This window comes from Acomys minous (genome assembly GCF_964271855.1).
Source record: "Acomys minous genome assembly, chromosome: 4".
Classification (NCBI taxonomy): domain Eukaryota; kingdom Metazoa; phylum Chordata; class Mammalia; order Rodentia; family Muridae; genus Acomys; species Acomys minous.
This window is the reverse complement of record NC_140486.1, coordinates 51,108,676-51,126,758: the sequence shown is the minus strand read 5'-3', so window position 1 is coordinate 51,126,758 and position 18,083 is coordinate 51,108,676. Positions and strand designations below refer to the sequence as shown.

The window sequence follows — 18,083 nt, the reverse complement described above, 5'->3', positions numbered from 1 at the left end:
GGTTAAGAGTACTAGCTGCTCTTCCAAAGGTCCTGAGTTCAATTCCCAGCAACCACATGAAGGCTCACAACCATCTATAATGTATTTTGGTGCCCTCTTATGGCCTGCAGATATACATGCAGGCAGAAGACTGTGTACATAATAAATAAAATAAATCTTAAAAAAAATAAAATAAAAAAGTAGGACCGAATCAACTGGTAGATCAAGGGCACCACCCCACGAGCAGGAAAACAATCCACCCAATTCTCAGGAATGGTAGAAATTATCTTAGGAACAAGAAAATATCATAAATTTACATAGTCTTAAACAAGAACTCTGATATACTTTGTGCCAGATAATACAAAACCTCAAACTAATCAAACAGCAGCTAATCACATGAATCACTCATAGCAAAAAGTGAATGAAAAAAATTAGTAACAGCTACAAACAGCAAACTCCAAAACTCTCTGTGGATTTATAGAGCATTAGCAGTAAGAGAGCTTACCTTTGAGTACTTAAACACCTAAGTTTAAAAAACGGCTTCTGCACCAGCTACCCTCACTGAGCAAGCATCCTTCTGTCATTTATGGTTGTTTGAGATTATGGCAGAAGATCAGCCTGTAGTTCCTCATTGAAGAAACGCAGAACTCGATCAGTACTTCAGCAGTTAATCTACAAGAGAAAAGACAACTGTTTCAGTTCTCACATCTTTATGTGTTTGTGTGTAGTCTTTTATTGCTCTCTAGCTTAGCTTTTAATAGAATCTCTCACTGCATATGAAGCTTAGCAGTTCAGGTAGGCTAACCAGCCAATGAGCTCCTAAGACCCACCTGTCTCCACTACAGAACACTGGGGCCACAGGATCTACAACTATTCCTATCTATATGTATCGTGTATTTCTAAAGCAGAGTAGTGAATACACTAATATAACATACACAGATGTAACACAATAGAAATTTATAGAACTAGAACAGTGGTTCTCAGCCTTTCTAATGCCACAGCCCTCTAAAACAGTTAGTTCCTCATGCTGTGGTGACCCCAACCATAAAATTTTCATTGCTACTTCACAACTGCAATTTTGTTACTGTTAGCAATCTTAATATATGTATTTGATATGCAGGATATCTGATATTCGACCCTCAAAGGGGTCACAACCCACAGGCTGAGAACCACTGGGCTAAAGAGATGGCTCAGTAGCTAAAGGCGCTTGCTGCCAAACCTGAATTTGATCCTTGAGACTCATTTGGTGAAAACAGAGAACCAATCCTGAAAGTTGTCCTCTGACACCCTCACACACATACATGGAGGGGAGCAGACAGAATGAAATTAAAACTGCAAAAAAGCTGAAATGTAGAAGCACACACCTTTGGTCCCAGCAGAGGCAGAGGCAGATGATCTCTGAGTTCGAGGCCAGCCTGGTCTACAGAGTGAGTTCCAGCACAGCCAGAACTACACGGAGAAACCTGTCTGGAAAAGCCAAAAAAACACAAACAAAAACAAAACATATTTTAAGATTAAATGTGTGGGGTAGGGAGCAGACAGAGGAAGACGGGAGAGAGAATGTGCGTCTGTGTGTGCCTGCAGAAGCCAGAAGGCACTGACTGGCTCTCCGGAGCTGACGTTACAAGCAGTTATAAGCCACCCAATGTGGATTCTGGGAACCTACTTAGCTTAGGTCCTCTGGAAGAGCAGCAAGAACTCAACTACTGAACCATCTCTGCAACCCATCTCTCTGGTTTCTTTCATCCCAGAGACAGAGGCATGCTATGCAGTCAAGGTTGGCCTCAAATTCAAGATGCCCCTGCTTCAGTCTGAATGCTGTGAAACCATACTTGGATAGCTTTTTTAAAATTCATCTTTAATATAAACTACAACATACTTGTTCTTAATCAGAAAAAGGTATTAGAGGAACTCTATAACTTACTCTAGATAAACAAAGATGGAAACTTTTCTCACTTTACACAGCTGGCAAAAGTTCCTTTGGAAAAAAAAGAAAAGCTGGGAGCTGAGGAGAGAGCTAAGTGTTCACCCCACAAGAATGAAGACCTGAGTTCCATCCCCAGCACCCATATAAGAAGCCAGGCCTGGTGGCAAGTCCAGTGTAACCACAGTGCTGGGGAACAGAGGCAGGCAGATAGCTCCCGGGGCTTGATGGCAGACCAGGTGGCCGAGCACAGTCTGCAAGCCCCAGCTCTCAGTAAGACTATCTCAAAAAACAAAGTAGACTGTTCTGAGAAACAATAACCCAAGTTGTCTCTGGCCTTCAAATGAAAACTCACACAGGTACACTAGTACCCACATCCGTATGTGCACTTAAGCACATACATACACACATGAAATAGGCACATATACAAAAGCAGCACTGACCTAACATGCCTAAGGCAACTCTCTTAACCACTGAGCCATCTCTATTACTTCATTTTTGTTTCCACTTCTAAACAAACCAACATCAGAATCTCAAGTATTTGAACTGATGCTATCATTTCCAGTACTTTCCAGTTCACTACGCACCGGAATCCTCCAACCATCCCGTGAGGTAAGGAGGGGAAAAAAAGGCTCGGAGAGCTGAGGAAACTGCTCAAGCTCCAGAGCTTGTGACTGAAAGCTGCAACTGGCTTTAAGTGGCTGTCCTTTCTAACAAATACAGATCCCACTGAAACCACTGCTGTGATTTTCTTGAACTGTATAAAAGCACAGGGCGATTCCCATGTGTTTACTATATCATGTGAAACAAGCTGCTGCATTAAAGTGCTGTGTACTACATACATTCTATTACAAATCCTTCACTGCTCCCATTTCTAGTTAAAATCAGCTACTCAAAAACTAGCCTACAAGCCGGGCATGGTGGCGCACGCCTTTAATCCCAGCACTTGGGAGGCAGAGGCGGGCGGATCGCTGTGAGTTCAAGGCCAGCCTGGTCTACAAAGTGAGTCCAGGACGGCCAAGGCTAACACAGAGAAACCCTGTCTCGAAAAACCAAAAAAAAAAAAAAAACTAGCCTACTATTCTCTCTTGGAGAAGTCCCAATTCACTCAAGTTTGGGAAACACAATTGTAGGCAAGTTCATCTATACATTACATACTTCCTTTTTCTAGAATAATTGACCCCTCCCACATTCTTGGCATGCTACAAAATTACATGTTAACAAAAATTTATTCATTGACTAAAACAGAGTCTTCATTTAATGGGAAAATATAGATAAACATTTCTCCAAATATACAAATGGTAAGTGTGCTACTTATTTGATGTTTGTGAACTTGACACACACCAGGGTCCACACCTGGGTCATCTGGGAAGATAGAATTTCGAGAGAGGAAAGGCCTCCATCAGGCTTTCCCTGATTAATGATTGATGTGGGAGAAGCCAACCCACTAAGGTAAGTAGCATCTCAGCAGGTGATGCAGGTTGGAAGGAGGCTGAACAAGGCATGAGGAGAACCACAGTAAGCAGCTTTCTACTTCAAGTTCCTGTCCTGACTTCCCTCAATCAAAGACTTTGACCAGTAAGGTGAAAGAAACCTTTTCCTGCCCAAGCTGTTGGTGACAGTGTTTTACCCTAGCAAGAGAAACCTAACTAGGACAGTAAGCATAGAAAAGCCATCGAGAAGGCTGGGCGTGGTGGCGCACGCCTTTAATCCCAGCACTCAGGAGGCAGATGTAGTTGGATCACTTTGAGTTCAAGGCCAGCCTGGTCTACAAAGTGAGTCCAGGACAGCCAAGGCTACACGGAGAAACCCCGTCTCTACAAAACCAAAAATAGAAAAAGAAAAAAAATTTTAAAGTAGAAGGAACAAGCCAATCCCACAAAGTTGTCCTATGACCAACCGCTACACACACCATAGCAGGTAAACCTACACCTACACACAAGTAAAAGCGTTTTCAATTGTCTACTACCAGCATTTAGGGAAATGCAAATCAAAAGCACAGGATAGGCTAAAGATGTGACTCCTCCATAGATAAGAGTGCTTGCTTCACACTGACACCACAGAAACTGGCAGTGCAAGTTTGCAATCTCATCCCTGAAGGGAAGAGGATCAGAAGTTCAAGGTCAAGGAGAACACCTGGATTCAACAGTTGGTAGCCCTGTAAAAAGCCAGCACAAGGCAAAGAGGAGGGAATGGGTACATGTGCTGTGGGCAGAACCTGGTGGTGCTAGGAAGGAAAAGCACTTGTTCCAGCTGGCTGTAGTTGCCCACCTATAATGTAATCCCAGCACTCAGGAAGCTTCAGGACAATTTTTTGAGTGAGGCCAGCCAGGGATAAAGAGACCACCTCAAAAAATAAAAGTGCATGTCAACTTTGAAATGGTAAATTTTATGTATCTTTTTGATATAATGCTTTAAAAAATAATTTGAAGAGTGGCAACAAAACTTAAGAGATAAAGGCACTTGCCATCAAGTGTGGTGACCTATTTTATCTCAGAGCCCACCCTGTAGAGAGAACTGAGAACTGCCATCTGATCTGCGATGTCTGCCTTGGAGCAAGAACACAAACAATAAACAAATGTTCTTTGAAAAAAAAATTTTGAAACCGGGTGGCATTTGGGAGGCAAAGGTAAGCAAATCTGAATTCGAGGCCAGCCTGGTCTACAGAGTGAATTCCACGACTATACACAGAAAAAAGATTTTGAAACCCAGTGAAACCCAGCATGCTTTCCATCCCAACACTTGGGAAAGAAGTAGGAGGATCAGGAATTGGGTCATTGGTCCTCAGCCAGATAAAGAGGTCAAGGCCAGGCAGGCTTACTTGAGACCCTGTCTCAAAAAGAAAACTGTCATTTTATTGGTGGGGAAATATTGGTAAATCACTATTTAATCCGGCCACTTACCATTAAACCATTTTAATAATAATTTTTGAAAGCCCACAATCAGGTTACTCTATCCAATGAAAGATTATAATGTCACTAAGATAGGCCCTTCTACATACTGCAAGGATTTCAAACAATGTTACAGATACCTAACTGGTAAAACTGAAGAAAATACTCTAACTTAAAAGGATAAAGAGAAGGCACCTAAAAGACAAATAATGCCAGGTCATTCAACAAGTATTTACTAAGTACCTGTGAAAACCCAGGCCAAACTGTACTTCAGGTTATAAAAAAACAGGAGTCAAAGACACAATTTCACACTAACCCAAGCACAGAGTTAATACTCAGAACTATCCTTTAATGTCGCCTACAAACTTGCATGCCACAGCCATTTAATGTTAAAGAGCCAAATATACTCTAGCAGTGGTTGCCATTTTCAGTTTGCCTTCCCCTCTCCCTCCCCCCAGGCTGATTAAAAGGCCTAAGGCGGGGAATCGGATGAAATTATGCAACAGTTTTTCTAAGTCAGTTTGGGTTTAATTGATTACAAACAAAGAGTTCAACACTTCCCATTTGGAGAATGCGCCAACGGACTCCACTTCCTATCATCTTATCTAGCTCTGCGCCCCAACTGAAACTCAACGCCCTACACAGGGACCCCTAAGGCCTGGCTATGGCTGGGTGCATTCTAAATGAGGTCCCAGTGCACCAACAGCCCAATTTTGGCTACATTCTCTGAGCGATTTAAGGAAGTCAGCAGCCACTCATCTCACGTGACCTTAAAAAGGGGCGCAGTTGAGCCCAGAATAGCCCTCCCCACCCACCCCACCCACCCTTTTTATTTTTCCTTTTTTCTTGGCCTGCATCAACTCTGCCCAGCTCGAAGTCAGAACCGGTGGGCAGAAGAGACAGAGGTGAGGCGCACACACCCGCTTGCGCGCACTGCAGAGCCTGGAAACCCAAGGCTGCCACACCCCCCGACAGCCAGGGACAGCGCCTCTTCCACTTCTTCCCAGCAGAAAAGAAGCCCCCTCGACCGAAAGCCCATTGGGGCTGTGCCTCGCATCTCCTAGACCCCAAACGGCCCGCCGCGGGTGGGACCCGGGATGCCGGGCGGCCGCGGAGTTAAGGGGAGGGGGGGGGGGAGGGAAGGGCCGCCGCGGCAGCTAGCCGCGCATGCGCAGTGCCGGGCACCCGCCCGTTTACCCACCGTTGGAACCGCGAAGCCCCGTTCTCCGGCCTTGGCCGCTTCTCCAGAACCCTTGGCGACGTCGACAAGGCGAGAACTGAGGCCCTGAGTGGCACGGCGGCCGGCGGGTCTCCTGCCGAGGCGGCCTCTATCGCGAGGCTGAAGTGACGGCTGTGGCGCGGGGCCAGCCCGGTAGCGACCCCCGGAGACCCCGGGCAGCGGAGGCGGCAGACGCGGAGAAGTGGGCGGGAGCGGCGGAGGCGGCGCTGGTGGCTGAGGCGCAGAGCCTCCCTAACGGCGAGCGGGAGGGGAAACAGGGTGGAGGGCGAGCGGCCGAGCCGGAAGTGACGAGAGGGGGCGGGGCAAGCTCGCGGCGCCCGGGTCAACCCGGATTCGGCTCTGGACTGCGGCGGCTACGGCCCCGCCCACTTGTGGGTTCCGCGGTCCAGTAGCGAACGCAAGCCGGAGGGAGGTGTCCCTGGTGTGTGTGTTTGTGTGTGTGTGTGTGTGTGTGTGTGTGTGTGTGTTTGTGTGTCCCGGGGAGGTCCTGGACTTAGGAACGTTGGGAAGGAGAGGACTTAGGAGGGATAGAGGGGAAACTGAGGGGCGCCTGGTCTCTGTTTAGCTGTGCCTCAAGCCCCGCAGAAGGTCCGGGAAGCCCTAACGGTGAGGATTTCATAAACCTTCCGGAGAAGCAGGCTGCCCGTCAACGGCGATCTGGGTCAGATGAGGGATTCCTGGGGCTCTGCCTCGCGCCTTTCTTCCCACCCCACCCCACTCTACCTAAGTACCTGACCTAGACGAGAGAGATTACCGAGCCGTGGTACCAGGAGCGATCAGAATATGGAAGTTATTAAACTACTTGCTCACAGAGAACTTCTGATACTAAACCATGGCAGGAAGACCGGAGTTATGAGCCTAGATTATGACCTTCTTTATGTGGCCACGTAGGCCAACCTTGCAGCTCCCTCTCACCTTCAGTAATGTGAGGCAGGAGGATCACCTCCAGTTAAGAAGACCAACCTGGAGTATATAACAAATACAAAACCATCCTAGCCGGATGCGGTGGCACACGCCTGTAATCTCAGCACTCTGGGAGGCAAAGGATGGCAGATCTGTGAGTTCGAGGCCAGCCTGGTCTACAAAGTGAGTCCAGGATAGCCAAGGCTACACAAAGAAACTTTCTCAACATTCCTAACCCCCCCCAAGAAAATCCTAAACTGCCTCAAAAGACAACAAAAATAATAAAAAACCACCACAATTCCCTACCTGCGTTTGTCAGAAGTCAGTAACCTGGAAGATGTAAAAACCAAAACAAAAACTCACGGTCCTTGCTACAAGATTTATGAAAAGTCATCAGCCAGATGTGGCACCCCACGTCTGCAACCCCAGCATTTTGGGGGTTAAGGCTGGAGGATTGGAAGTTCAAGTCAACCTGGGCTACATGATGAGTTTAAGATAACCTGGACTAACTTGTCTCAAAACCCCACAAAAATATATAAAAATAAAAAGTCAGGGAGGGGCCGGTGTGGTGGCGCACGCCTTTAATCCCAGCACTTGGGAGGCCAAGGCAGGAGGATTTCTGTGAGTTCGAGGCCAGCCTGGTCTACAAAATGAGTCCAGGACAGCCAGGGCTATAACACAGAGAAACCCTGTCTCAAAGAAACAAAATACATAAATACATTTAAAAAATGAAAGTCAGGGAGGACTGGAGAGATGGCTCAGCAGTTAAGAATACTGGCTGCTCTTCCAGAGGAAGAGCAATTCCCAGTGGCCACGTGGCAGCCCACATCTGTAACTCCAGGGGATCCGACACTCTCACACAGACATACCTGTAGGCAGAATACTAATATAATGCTCATAAAATAAAAATAAAATATGAAAAAAGTCACCCAATGCAATGATCTAGCTGTAAATGTTACAGAGATCAAAGTGACTCCAAAACTTCATCAGAGAGACAAGTTATCTGTAGCCTAAGGGTCACACGCCCAGATGATGCTGTCATAACTGAAGGGCGTGGTCCACAAGAAATCTAGAATGGATTCTAGAAGTCTGCAGAATCTGAATAAGAATACACTGTGGAAGCCGGGCGTGGTGGCGCACGCCTTTAATCCCAGCACTCGGGAGGCAGAGGCAGATGGATCACTGTGAGTTCGAGGCCAGCCTGGACTACAAAGTGAGTCCAGGACAGTCAAGGCTACACAGAGAAACCCTGTCACAAAAAAAATAAAAATAAAATAAAAATAAAAAAGAATACACTGTGGGAGGCGGACACAACGATCTAGAGCTTTTCTTGTCTTCTAGAACTGAATTTGATTCACAGCACCCATTTTAGGCAGCTCACAATGCCTGTAACTTCCAAGGGATCTGACCCAGTGTTCTGGCCTTTTTAGCCACCTACATTCACATGCACACACACACTGTGAGAGAGACAGACAGACAGACAGACAGACAGACAGACAGACAGACTCCCACTGTGTCCAGAAAGGAGGTAACTAGCTCTGATGCCAGGGTCATATACCCAAAATCAGGGGGGGGGGGGGAACCCTAATTCAAAGCTCTGGGGTATGACAGTGAACAAGCATGTTAGTCGCTTAATCCTCAGTACCCATTCCCAAAAATGTTTTGTTTTGTTTGTGAGGCAGACTATCCATTCTATAGCCCAGGCTAGCCTGGAACTTGGGAATCTTCCTGTCTCAGCATCCCCAGTGCTGGGATTACAGTCATGAGCATCATTTGACGCTCAAGGGGGGGAGAAAAACCCTGTAATCCTCATACAGACACTCATTCAGCTGATACTGAGCATACAGCTGTGTTCTGGCCTCTTTGGACACGTTAGCATATAAGAGCCTTCGCTCCAGGGAGTGTATATCCTAGCAAAGCTAAAGTCTGTATATCCTGGGTAAACACAAAGTCCCGTGCTCCAACGTCAAACTCAGCAGCTAGCCTTTCCATCACGCAAAGGCTCTCTCAGAACACCCAGTAAAGGGCACACAGGCCAAGCCTGGCTATCTAGCTGTGCACTCTCAGTTTATTCTCGGCGTAATTTATAAATTAGGTTGCGTCCACTGGGTTGAGTTTTGAAGTTGTTCTATCAAATTAGTTCCTCAAAGCCTAATTAAACCTGAGCAAGTGAAATTTAGGTTTCCACATCTACCAAATTAGGCCAGCAAAAATGGCTTGGCCGGTAAAGGCGACAAGCCTGACAGCCTGTTATTGATTCTGGGACCTACACGATGGATGGACAGAATGGACCCCTACAGGACTGTCCTCTGACACGCACACACGCACGCACGAAAAAAAATTCTGCCAAACCAATGCCCAAAGCCTGTTTCATAGCAGCTCAGTCAAGATGCAGTTTGCATTCAACCTTGTATCTTTCTTTAAAGGTCATTGTTTGTTTCACTTGGGGAATTTTTTATTAGCTGACTTAACAGAGAACTACTACCTGTTGAGCCCACTCCTGCAGTGCCAACACTCCAGAGGTGGAGGCAGGAGGATCATCCTTAGCTGTATTATTAGTTTGAGGCTAGCCTGGTCAACACAAGACCCAGAATCAAAACAGGCCAACAAGCCTATGACCCTGCCGCCCTGACATTGACAGATCTCGTCTGGTCGCGGAGGCTGAGCAGGGTCCAACCTGCTTAGTATTTGGATAAAGACTGCTTTGGTGGTGCACGCCTTTAATCCCAGCACTTGGGAGGCAGAGGCGGGCGGATCGCTGTGAGTTCGAGGCCAGCCTGGTCTACAAAGTGAGTCTAGGACAGCCAAGGCTACAAAGAGACCCTGTCTCGAAAAACCAAAAAAAAAAAAAAAAAAAGACTGCTTTGGAATTTGATGCTTTTCTGAGTATGATGGTTGCTGGGAATTGGATTCATGACCTCTAGAAGAGCAGCCAGTGCTCTTAACCTCTGTGCCATCTCTCCAGCCCCTGCGTTGCTGAGTATGATGGTGCACGCCTTTCATCCCAGCACCCAGGACGAAGAGGCAGGAGAAGCTCTGGAGGCTAGCCTAGTCTACAAAATGAGTTCTAGGGGTTACACAGAGAAATCCTGTCTCAAAACAAAATGGCATAGGGCCCTTTTATCACAGCACTGTGGAAGCAGAGGCAGGCAAATCTGAGTGCGATGCAGCCAAGAGTATAGAAAGAGAGCCTGTCTCAAAAAAAATGTTTTTAATTTTAAAAAGAGGACACAAGGTTAGGTGGGTAGGGAAGGAGTGGGGATCTGGATAGAGTGGAAGCAAAGGGTAAATATGATCAAAATACATTGTATGACATTCTCAAGAAACAATTTTTTAAAAAGAGCCATTGGTAGCCACGTGCAGGGGCACATACCTGTAATCCCAGCACTTGGGAGGTAGAGGCGGGCGAATCGCTGTGAGTTGAGGCCAGCCTGGTCTACAAAGCAAGTCCAGTATAGCCAAGACTACACAGAGAAACCCTGTCTCAAAAAAAAACAAAAAACAAAAAACAAAAACAAAAACAGAGAGCCATTGGTAAAGGCAATATATTTTCAGCTTTTATAACATTTTCTCCAAATAATGGTTTCTGGGAATATACCATGTTAATTTCTGTCAAACATTTCCTAATTCTTAGAGTTGGAGGATTTTTAAAACACTAGAAATTTTCACAAGACTATGAAATATGAAACTCTGTTAAAAATGAAATTCCGGGGCTGGAGAGATGACCTCTTCCAGAGGTCCTGAGTTCAATCCCTAGCAACCATATGGTGGCCCACAACCATCTATAATGAGATCTGATGCCCTCATCTGCAGATAAAACACTCATATGCAATAAATAAATTTTTTTTAAAAACTGAAATTCCACTAGGTTGGGCTAGCGAGACGGTCCAGCAGGTACAGGCACTTGCTTCCAAGCCTGATGGCCTGAGTCTGATACCCAGAACCCACACAGCAAAGAGAAAACCCCCACAGGTTGTCCTCTGACCTCTATCCATACTGTGGCACAGACACATGGTAAATAAATAAATACATTTTTTAGGAAAAGAATTCCACCTGGCTAAGGCCCTTGGATAACACCTTTCCCTGTAAGTCCATGGTTGGAAAATAAGGCAGTATGACTGCTTCAGTGCTTCATCACAAGCAAGTAAAAGTCATATGTAATGCCTAAGAGAGCAAAAGTCCGCCTGACCCATACTTACTCCAGCCCTTGGTGCCATAACTGACTATCGTACATACTTTGTGTGAAGCCCAAGATGCTCTCTCCTCTCGCCTCTAGGTACTTGGTGTTAAAGTACAGGTTAAAAAAAAAAAAAACAGTGACTTGATTCATGGAACATCTTCCCCCGCTTCCCCCTGGGATATTCAAGGACATGTCTTAGAAAACAAATTCTGGATCTTAATAATTAGAGTAGTCAGTATGCCAAGTTCATGGGATGTAATTTCTAAAATAAAGACAGAATTTGATCAGAAATAGTAGCATAGGGCTGTAATCCCAGTGGGAGGCTGGAGGTTCCCAGTGAGTTCACTGGCACCTGGAACTACTCAGGAACCCTTCTCACAAAACCAAAACCAACCAAATCCACCTTGGAGATGGCGCTGCAGGAACAAGCACGCACTGCACAAGCCTGAGAGCCTGGGCTCAGTCCCCAGAACCCACCAAGCTGGATACATCTGTGATCCCAAAACCTCTATATCAAGATGACAAAAACAACAGAATTGCATAGATGCTCATGGGCCAGCTAACCCAGGGTAGCAGAGCAGCAGAAACAAGAGCCCCTACCCTGACAAGATGGAAGGAAAAGAACTGACTCCCCAACATGGTCCTCTGACACCCCCCCCCCTCCACACACACATAAGATCATATGCACAAACCATGCCCTTTTTTATTTCCATTTAAAAATTTTTGTTTTGAGCTGGGTGTGGTGATGCACGCTTTTAATCCCAGAGGCAGGCAGATATCTGTGAGTTCAAGACCAGCCTGGTCTACAAAGAGAGAACAGGACAGTCAGAACTACAAGAGAAACCCTGTCTCAAAACCCCAAAACAACACCACCAACAACAGTAACTTTGTTTTACCCATCCCCTCGAATTTGTACAGTGAGAACAGATCATGTACCTAATTGAAAGCCCAAAAAAGTTCCATGAGCTTTGTGATTCCCACGAGGAATAAAGTCTTGTGATCGCCGGGTGAGGTGGCACACGCCTGTAATTCCAGCACTCAGAAGACAGAGGTGGACAGATAGCTGTGAGTTCGAAGCCAGCCTGGTCTACAAAGCGAGTCCAGGACAGCCAAGGCTACACAGAGAAACCCTGTCTCAAAAAAACCAAAACAAAACAAAACCACCACCCGTGATGACTGAAACACAGCAAGCTGCACTCTTCTCAAGCTTGGAACAGCTGGCTTACTTGACCCCTCTGGAGAGAGGAACAAACACAGCCTCTAACTCTGCCACTGCCTCCTCCTCCTCCTCCTCCTCCTCCTCCTCCTCCTCCTCCTCCTCCTCCTCATCATCATCATCATCATCATCATCATCATCCACATTACTAGCTAGAGCCCAGGGAGGGAGAGAAGGAAGGAGCAGAAAGGGTCTTTCTTCCATGTGATCAATTATTACTCCCAGGCTTAGATCTCTAGCGCTGACTTTTCCTGATGAATGTTTTTCTAGCTTCAGAGGCCAGCCAGCACCACCCTGCCTTTCTCATCGATTCTCACCCCAAATTCCCTTCATCTAAGTTACACTATATTCACAGGCTTTCCTTTCTCCTCTAGCCACTTCATTGAGACTGTTGTCTGTGAGGACCCCATCAGATAAAATGTAAGGCATAGGGCTTTAGCCAGCAGGAGGCAGTAAAGTTACTATGACTAATATTAGTATGGTAACCATGAAATTTCCGGAAGAGCTTGCTGTTGTTGTGACTAGTGGCATTTCTGTCCAGCCTTCACTGGGACCACAGGAAGTTCACAAGAACTTGCCCAAACTTGGGAGGACAGCCCCATCTCAGTTTGGACTCAGCATTCCTCTGCTCTGTGGTCAAAACAGCCATCAGCCCTGGGAGTCAGACACAAGCCCGCCGTGCACTCTAACTGCAAGAAAAAACATGGCAAGCACTGAGTGGTTCCACACTGGCACCTGCCTGCCGGGAGCAGCAGATAGGGACCTGCTCTGGTAAGATGGCAGCATACAGCTGCGGTCCCCAAACAAATCCTCAGTAGCTCTAACTTAGCCTTGAATGGGGTGGTGGTGGGGTAATGTGGGAGAGTTGTCTTGTTACTTCATTAAAACAGTAATTCACCAGCTGTCAAGACAGTTTTAGGCAAGCCTAGTGGCCTGAGTTCAATCCCAGAACCCACTAAAGGCAGAAGGAGAGAATTGACTTTATGAAGTTGTCTTTGACCTCCACGTTCCTGCCACAGCGCACTGCCCACCCACCCTCAAACACATGCATAATAAATGTTTTTAATTTAAAAAAAAAAAAACAGTTCTCAACCAGGACAAGTTTGGGTGCACTGTACAGATATGTTGTTGGTCGGTCAACCTGGACTGACCCAGTAGTAACTCCCGAGGGTGCTGGCTGAATCTCACCCATAGCACAGGATGCTCCACTGTGAAGGGGGGAACTTCTTCTACACTGATTAACCTGCTCAGGAGTGGGGCACACACCTGCATGGAGGTCAGAGACAACTTGAAGGAGTCAGTTCTTTCCTTCCAAAAGGTGGGTCCTGGGATTAGACATCAGGCTTGGCCCCAGTAGTTTATAGCTGAGCATCTCACTTGGCTGAGACTATAACTTCTGAGGTAACACAAGTTCTATAAACTTGGCAGTCTGCTCCCGAAATTACATAAATTTTTCTTCTTTTTTCTTACAAATGCTTTACCTATAGTCATAGGTATCATGTTTTGTTTTAGTTTGGGAGGTTTTGGGGGGGGGGGTTGCTTTTGTTTTTTGTTTTTTTTTTTTTCTTTTGCTTTAGAGACAGTCTCCTGTAGACCAAGGCTGGCCTTGAACTCCTGATCTTCCTGTTTTCACCTCTGAACTGTTGGGATTATAGGTGTGTGCCATTTATGCTGGGCTAGAACTCATATTTTTATATATTTCTAGTGTTGAAACTTCAGCTACTTAGCCAGCATGAGAAATGACCAAGCTTGTGTGTTTCTTTGTGTGTGTGTGTGTGTGTGTGTGTGTGTGTGTGTGTGTGTGTGTGTGTGTGTTTGTTTTTTGAGACAGGATTTCTCTGTGTAGCTTTGGCTGTCTTGGACTCACTTGTGGACCAGGCTAGCCTCAAACTCACAAAGATCCTCCTGCCTCTGCCTCCTGAGTGCTGAGATTACAAGCATGCGCCACTGTGCCTGGCTACAAAATACATTCATATCCTGGATTCTATAACTTAAAAAGTTAAACACAACCATTTACTACATATGCACTCTGAACTTAGACTAAGAAAGCTTCCATTTGAGTTGTAGGCCCTATTACTACTAGCCTTATGACTCTGGTCAATACCTCAGAGTTCCTGTTCGTGAAATAGAAAAACTAATGTGAGCCAGCGGGGGTGGCGCATGCCTTTCATCCCAGCTCTTTAGGAGGCAGAGGCAACAGATCTCTGTGAGTTTGAGGACAGCCTGGTCTACAGAGTGAGTTCCAGGACAGCCAGGGCTACACAAAGAAACCCTGTCTCAAAAAGAAGAGAAGGAGGAGGAGGAGAAGGAGGAGGAGGAGGAGGAAGAAAGAAAGAGACAGAGGCAGAGACAGAGAGAGAGAGATGAATGTGAATTGGTATATTAAAAGGTACAGTGGTTAAAAAAAAAAAAAGGTGCAGTGGTATACATCTGTGATCCCAGGGAGGCAGAGGTAAGCAGATCTCTGTGAGTTCAAGGCCAGCCTGATCTACAGAGTGAGTTCTAGGATAGCCAGGGATACACAGAGAAACCCTCTCTCAAAAAAACAAAAACAAAAACAAACAAACAAACAAACAAAAGGTATTAGCAGTATGTTATAGTACCTTTTCGCTCCTCTCCTACTCCGAGGCCAGAAAGCATCTCTGGAACAACTTTGCATCTGTGGATCCTTATTGCTTGTCCTAATTTCCCTGTGCGGAAACTCTTTACAGATGTTACCAAACGCTTAGCCATCTGTCTATGTGCCTTTTTTTTTTTTTTAAACATGACAAGGTTTCTTTCTGTAATCCTGACTGTCCTGCAGCTCACTCTAAACTGGCTAGCCTTGAACTCACGAGAGATCCTCCTGCCTCTGTCTCTGGAGTTCTGGGGTTAAAGATGTGCCTCACTACACCTAGTCCTGTTTGATACTGGGGATCAAGGCCAGAACCTTGTGCTATACACCCTGTCTATGGCCAATTTGCTTTCAAATGAAACCCAGAAGCTTCAAAAGTCCTGGATTATACCTGGATTCTTGGTGCTATTGTTAAGATCTACTGAACCTCAAGGACATGTCTCCCTGCCAGGTATGGGGTTAGACACCTGCAATCCCAGTGTGCAGGGCGCTGAGACAGGGCAGTCCCTGCAAACATGGGCACACAGTGAGTTCAAACCTAGCCTTACCACATAGAAAGACCTTGTCTCAGCGTGGGAGGAGGAGGATGGGGGTGGAGGACACAGGAAGGGAGGGGAGGAGAAGAAAAGAGAAGAGAAAAAGAAAAGGATGGTCAGATACGGAGGAGAAAACACAGGCTGTTTGGGGAAAGGATGGAGCGTTGCCAGGTAGGGGAAAGAGATTCTCAAGTCTGATGCTATCCACGCCAATCACGCTTAGCTCATTCATTTCCCTTCCTTGACGTTCTTGCTCTCTTGTGAAGAGATGAAGGACTAAGAACCCATCAAAACCACCAGCTTCTGATAAAGGAGAAGCAACTCACCATGAGAGAGGGTCGCTGCTGCCTCTTCTGAAGGATGCACCAGAAGTCTGCCTGCGCCACTTTGCCCAGGACCACCGAGTGTGCCAGTGCAAGAATGTGTGTTCTTCACAAACAAACAACAAAAATTCCTAGCTGGGAAGAGAAGAGTCTGTTCCAGAGTGTACAAATCCCACGCCAGCACCCAAAATAATGGCAGATACTGTTGCACTCTGAGCAACCCAGAGTAACCTTTGTGCCATTTGTTTCTCAATACAGATTTCCTGAGCAACTACTATAAGAGAATTCGTGCTCTCTGCCCTGAAAGGCTTCATCAGACATCTCCCTCAAATAAAATGGCTTTGGAAGAGGACCAAAGTCAACACAATGTAGATCTTGGTTGCTATACTCACTCCCAGACCCCTGGTGCCAGCCACGTCCAGTTTGAGGAGCTGGAACAATTGACAGTAATGTTCATCTTTGCCAAGTCCACATTTTTTTGGCCTAATAATTTGGAATTCTTTGTATGACAATAATGTGAGCATTTACTGTAGACAAATTTGTTTTGGCTTCTTGATGAAATGCCTATGAGCATCTATTTTCAACAGTCTAACAATATTTTCAGAAATAAGTAAAATAAATATCAATGAATAGATGTTCCTTTCTTTTTCTTCCTCTCCTTGTATTCATGTAGGGGAAACAAAGTTTATAGAGGCTCAGATTGTGACCTTCACAAAACAATAAACTTTTGTCTGCCTTCCTTCTTAGCCTGAAATGGTCTTACCATTTCAGAGCCCATCTCTTCCTCAGAGGCCCTGGGGGTCTGGCATCTGACTGTCCAGACTTCTTTTTTTTTCTTTCTTTCTTTCTTTCTTTTTTTCTTTTTTTTTGGGGGGGGGGGTTCAAGACAGGGTTTCCCTGTGTAGCCTTGGCTGTCCTGAACTCACTTTGTAGAGTAGGCTGGCCTCAAACTCACAGTGATCCACCTGAAAGGCATGCACCAACATGCCCAGCCAGACTCTTTTTCTTCCATCTCTCACTGGGGCCCTATCTGTGGCAAACTGATAATCCAAATGCCTACAGATTAGTCTTACTAAAAGGGTATAACTGAAGATAACTACTGGGAAAACACTCACTGAAAGAATAAGGGCATGAGGCCGGGTGTGGTGGCGCACGCCTTTAATCCCAGCACTCGGGAGGCAGAGGCAGGCAGATCGCTGTGAGTTCGAGGCCAGCCTGGTCTACAGTGAGTCCAGGATGGCCAAGGCTACACAGAGAAACCCTGTCTCGAAAAACGAAAAGAAAAAAAAAAAGAATAAGGGCATGTGGGGGGGGGGTGCACACCTTTAATCGGGAGGCAGAGGCAGGTGAATGGCTGTGAGTTCAAGGCCAGCCTGGTATACAAAGCAAGTCCAGGACAGCCAGGGCTACATAGAGAAACTCTGTCTCAAAAAAACAACAAAAACAAAAAACAACAACAACAACAACAAAAACCCACCACCACAACAACAAAACATAAAAGGAAGAGAGTGCGCCCATAGTTGAACCAAATGTATTGCTTTATGGTAAGAGGGTATTAATATGTTTGATGTATTTGTTGTTTCGTGTGTGTGTGTGTGTGTGTGTGTGTGTGTGTGTGTGTGTGTGTGTATGTGTCCTAGCTGGACCAGAATTCATGGAGATATACCTGCTTCTACAACCAGAATTCTGGAATTAAATGGTGTGCTACTAGCTGGGCCTTTATAGTAAGATTTTGCTATTTGTTTCTTGTTTTCTTTTTTTTCTGGGGGATTGCGGGTTGAGACAGGGTTTCTCTGTGTAGCCCTGGCTGTTCTGAACTCACTTTGTAGACCAGGCTGGCCTTGAACTCACAGCGATCTGCCTGCCTCTGCCTCCCGAGTGCTGGGATTAAAGGTTTCTTTTCTTTTTCCTCTCTCCCTCCCTCCCTTTCTGTGTCTGTCTGTCTGTCTGTCTGTCTGTCTGTCTGTCTGTCTGTCTGTCTCTCTCTCTCTCTCTCTCTCTCTCTCTCTCTCTCTCTCTTCCAAGATAGGATTTAGCCTTGGCTGTCCTAGATTCACTTTGTAGACCAGGCTGGCCTCGAACTGACAGTGATCCACCTGCCTCTACCTTCCTGGGTGCTGGGATTAAGGTGTGTGCCACCACGCCTGGCTTGTTGTTTCTTTCTCCTGGAGTATCCATTCAGTAAATAACATTTACTGAGCGCCTAGATATGCCAGGCCAGGCGCTCAGTGCTGGAAACATAGCAGTGCAGTCTGCATTTGCACTCTAGCCTTCAGG

At 46.0% G+C, this 18,083-nt stretch overlaps 1 protein-coding gene across 20 annotated transcripts in view; it reads right to left on the bottom strand.

Annotated features, from left to right (window-relative positions):
- The window catches only part of FAM13B (family with sequence similarity 13 member B), an 86,702-nt gene that overhangs the window by 54,439 nt on the left and 14,180 nt on the right, over positions 1-18,083 (bottom strand). For 5 of the 20 annotated variants that reach the window (XM_084780042.1, XM_084780043.1, XM_084780031.1 and 2 more), the window contains exons 1-2: positions 5,996-6,318; positions 485-651 (exon numbers count right to left, since the gene is read on the bottom strand). The gene's annotated coding sequence lies outside the window, so the exon portion shown is untranslated. Of the gene's footprint in view, positions 1-484; positions 652-5,714; positions 5,855-5,995; positions 6,321-7,806; positions 7,830-15,809; positions 15,937-18,083 lie in introns of those variants that run through there. The other 15 variants (XM_084780027.1, XM_084780044.1, XM_084780030.1 and 12 more) reach the window with 9 other exon arrangements.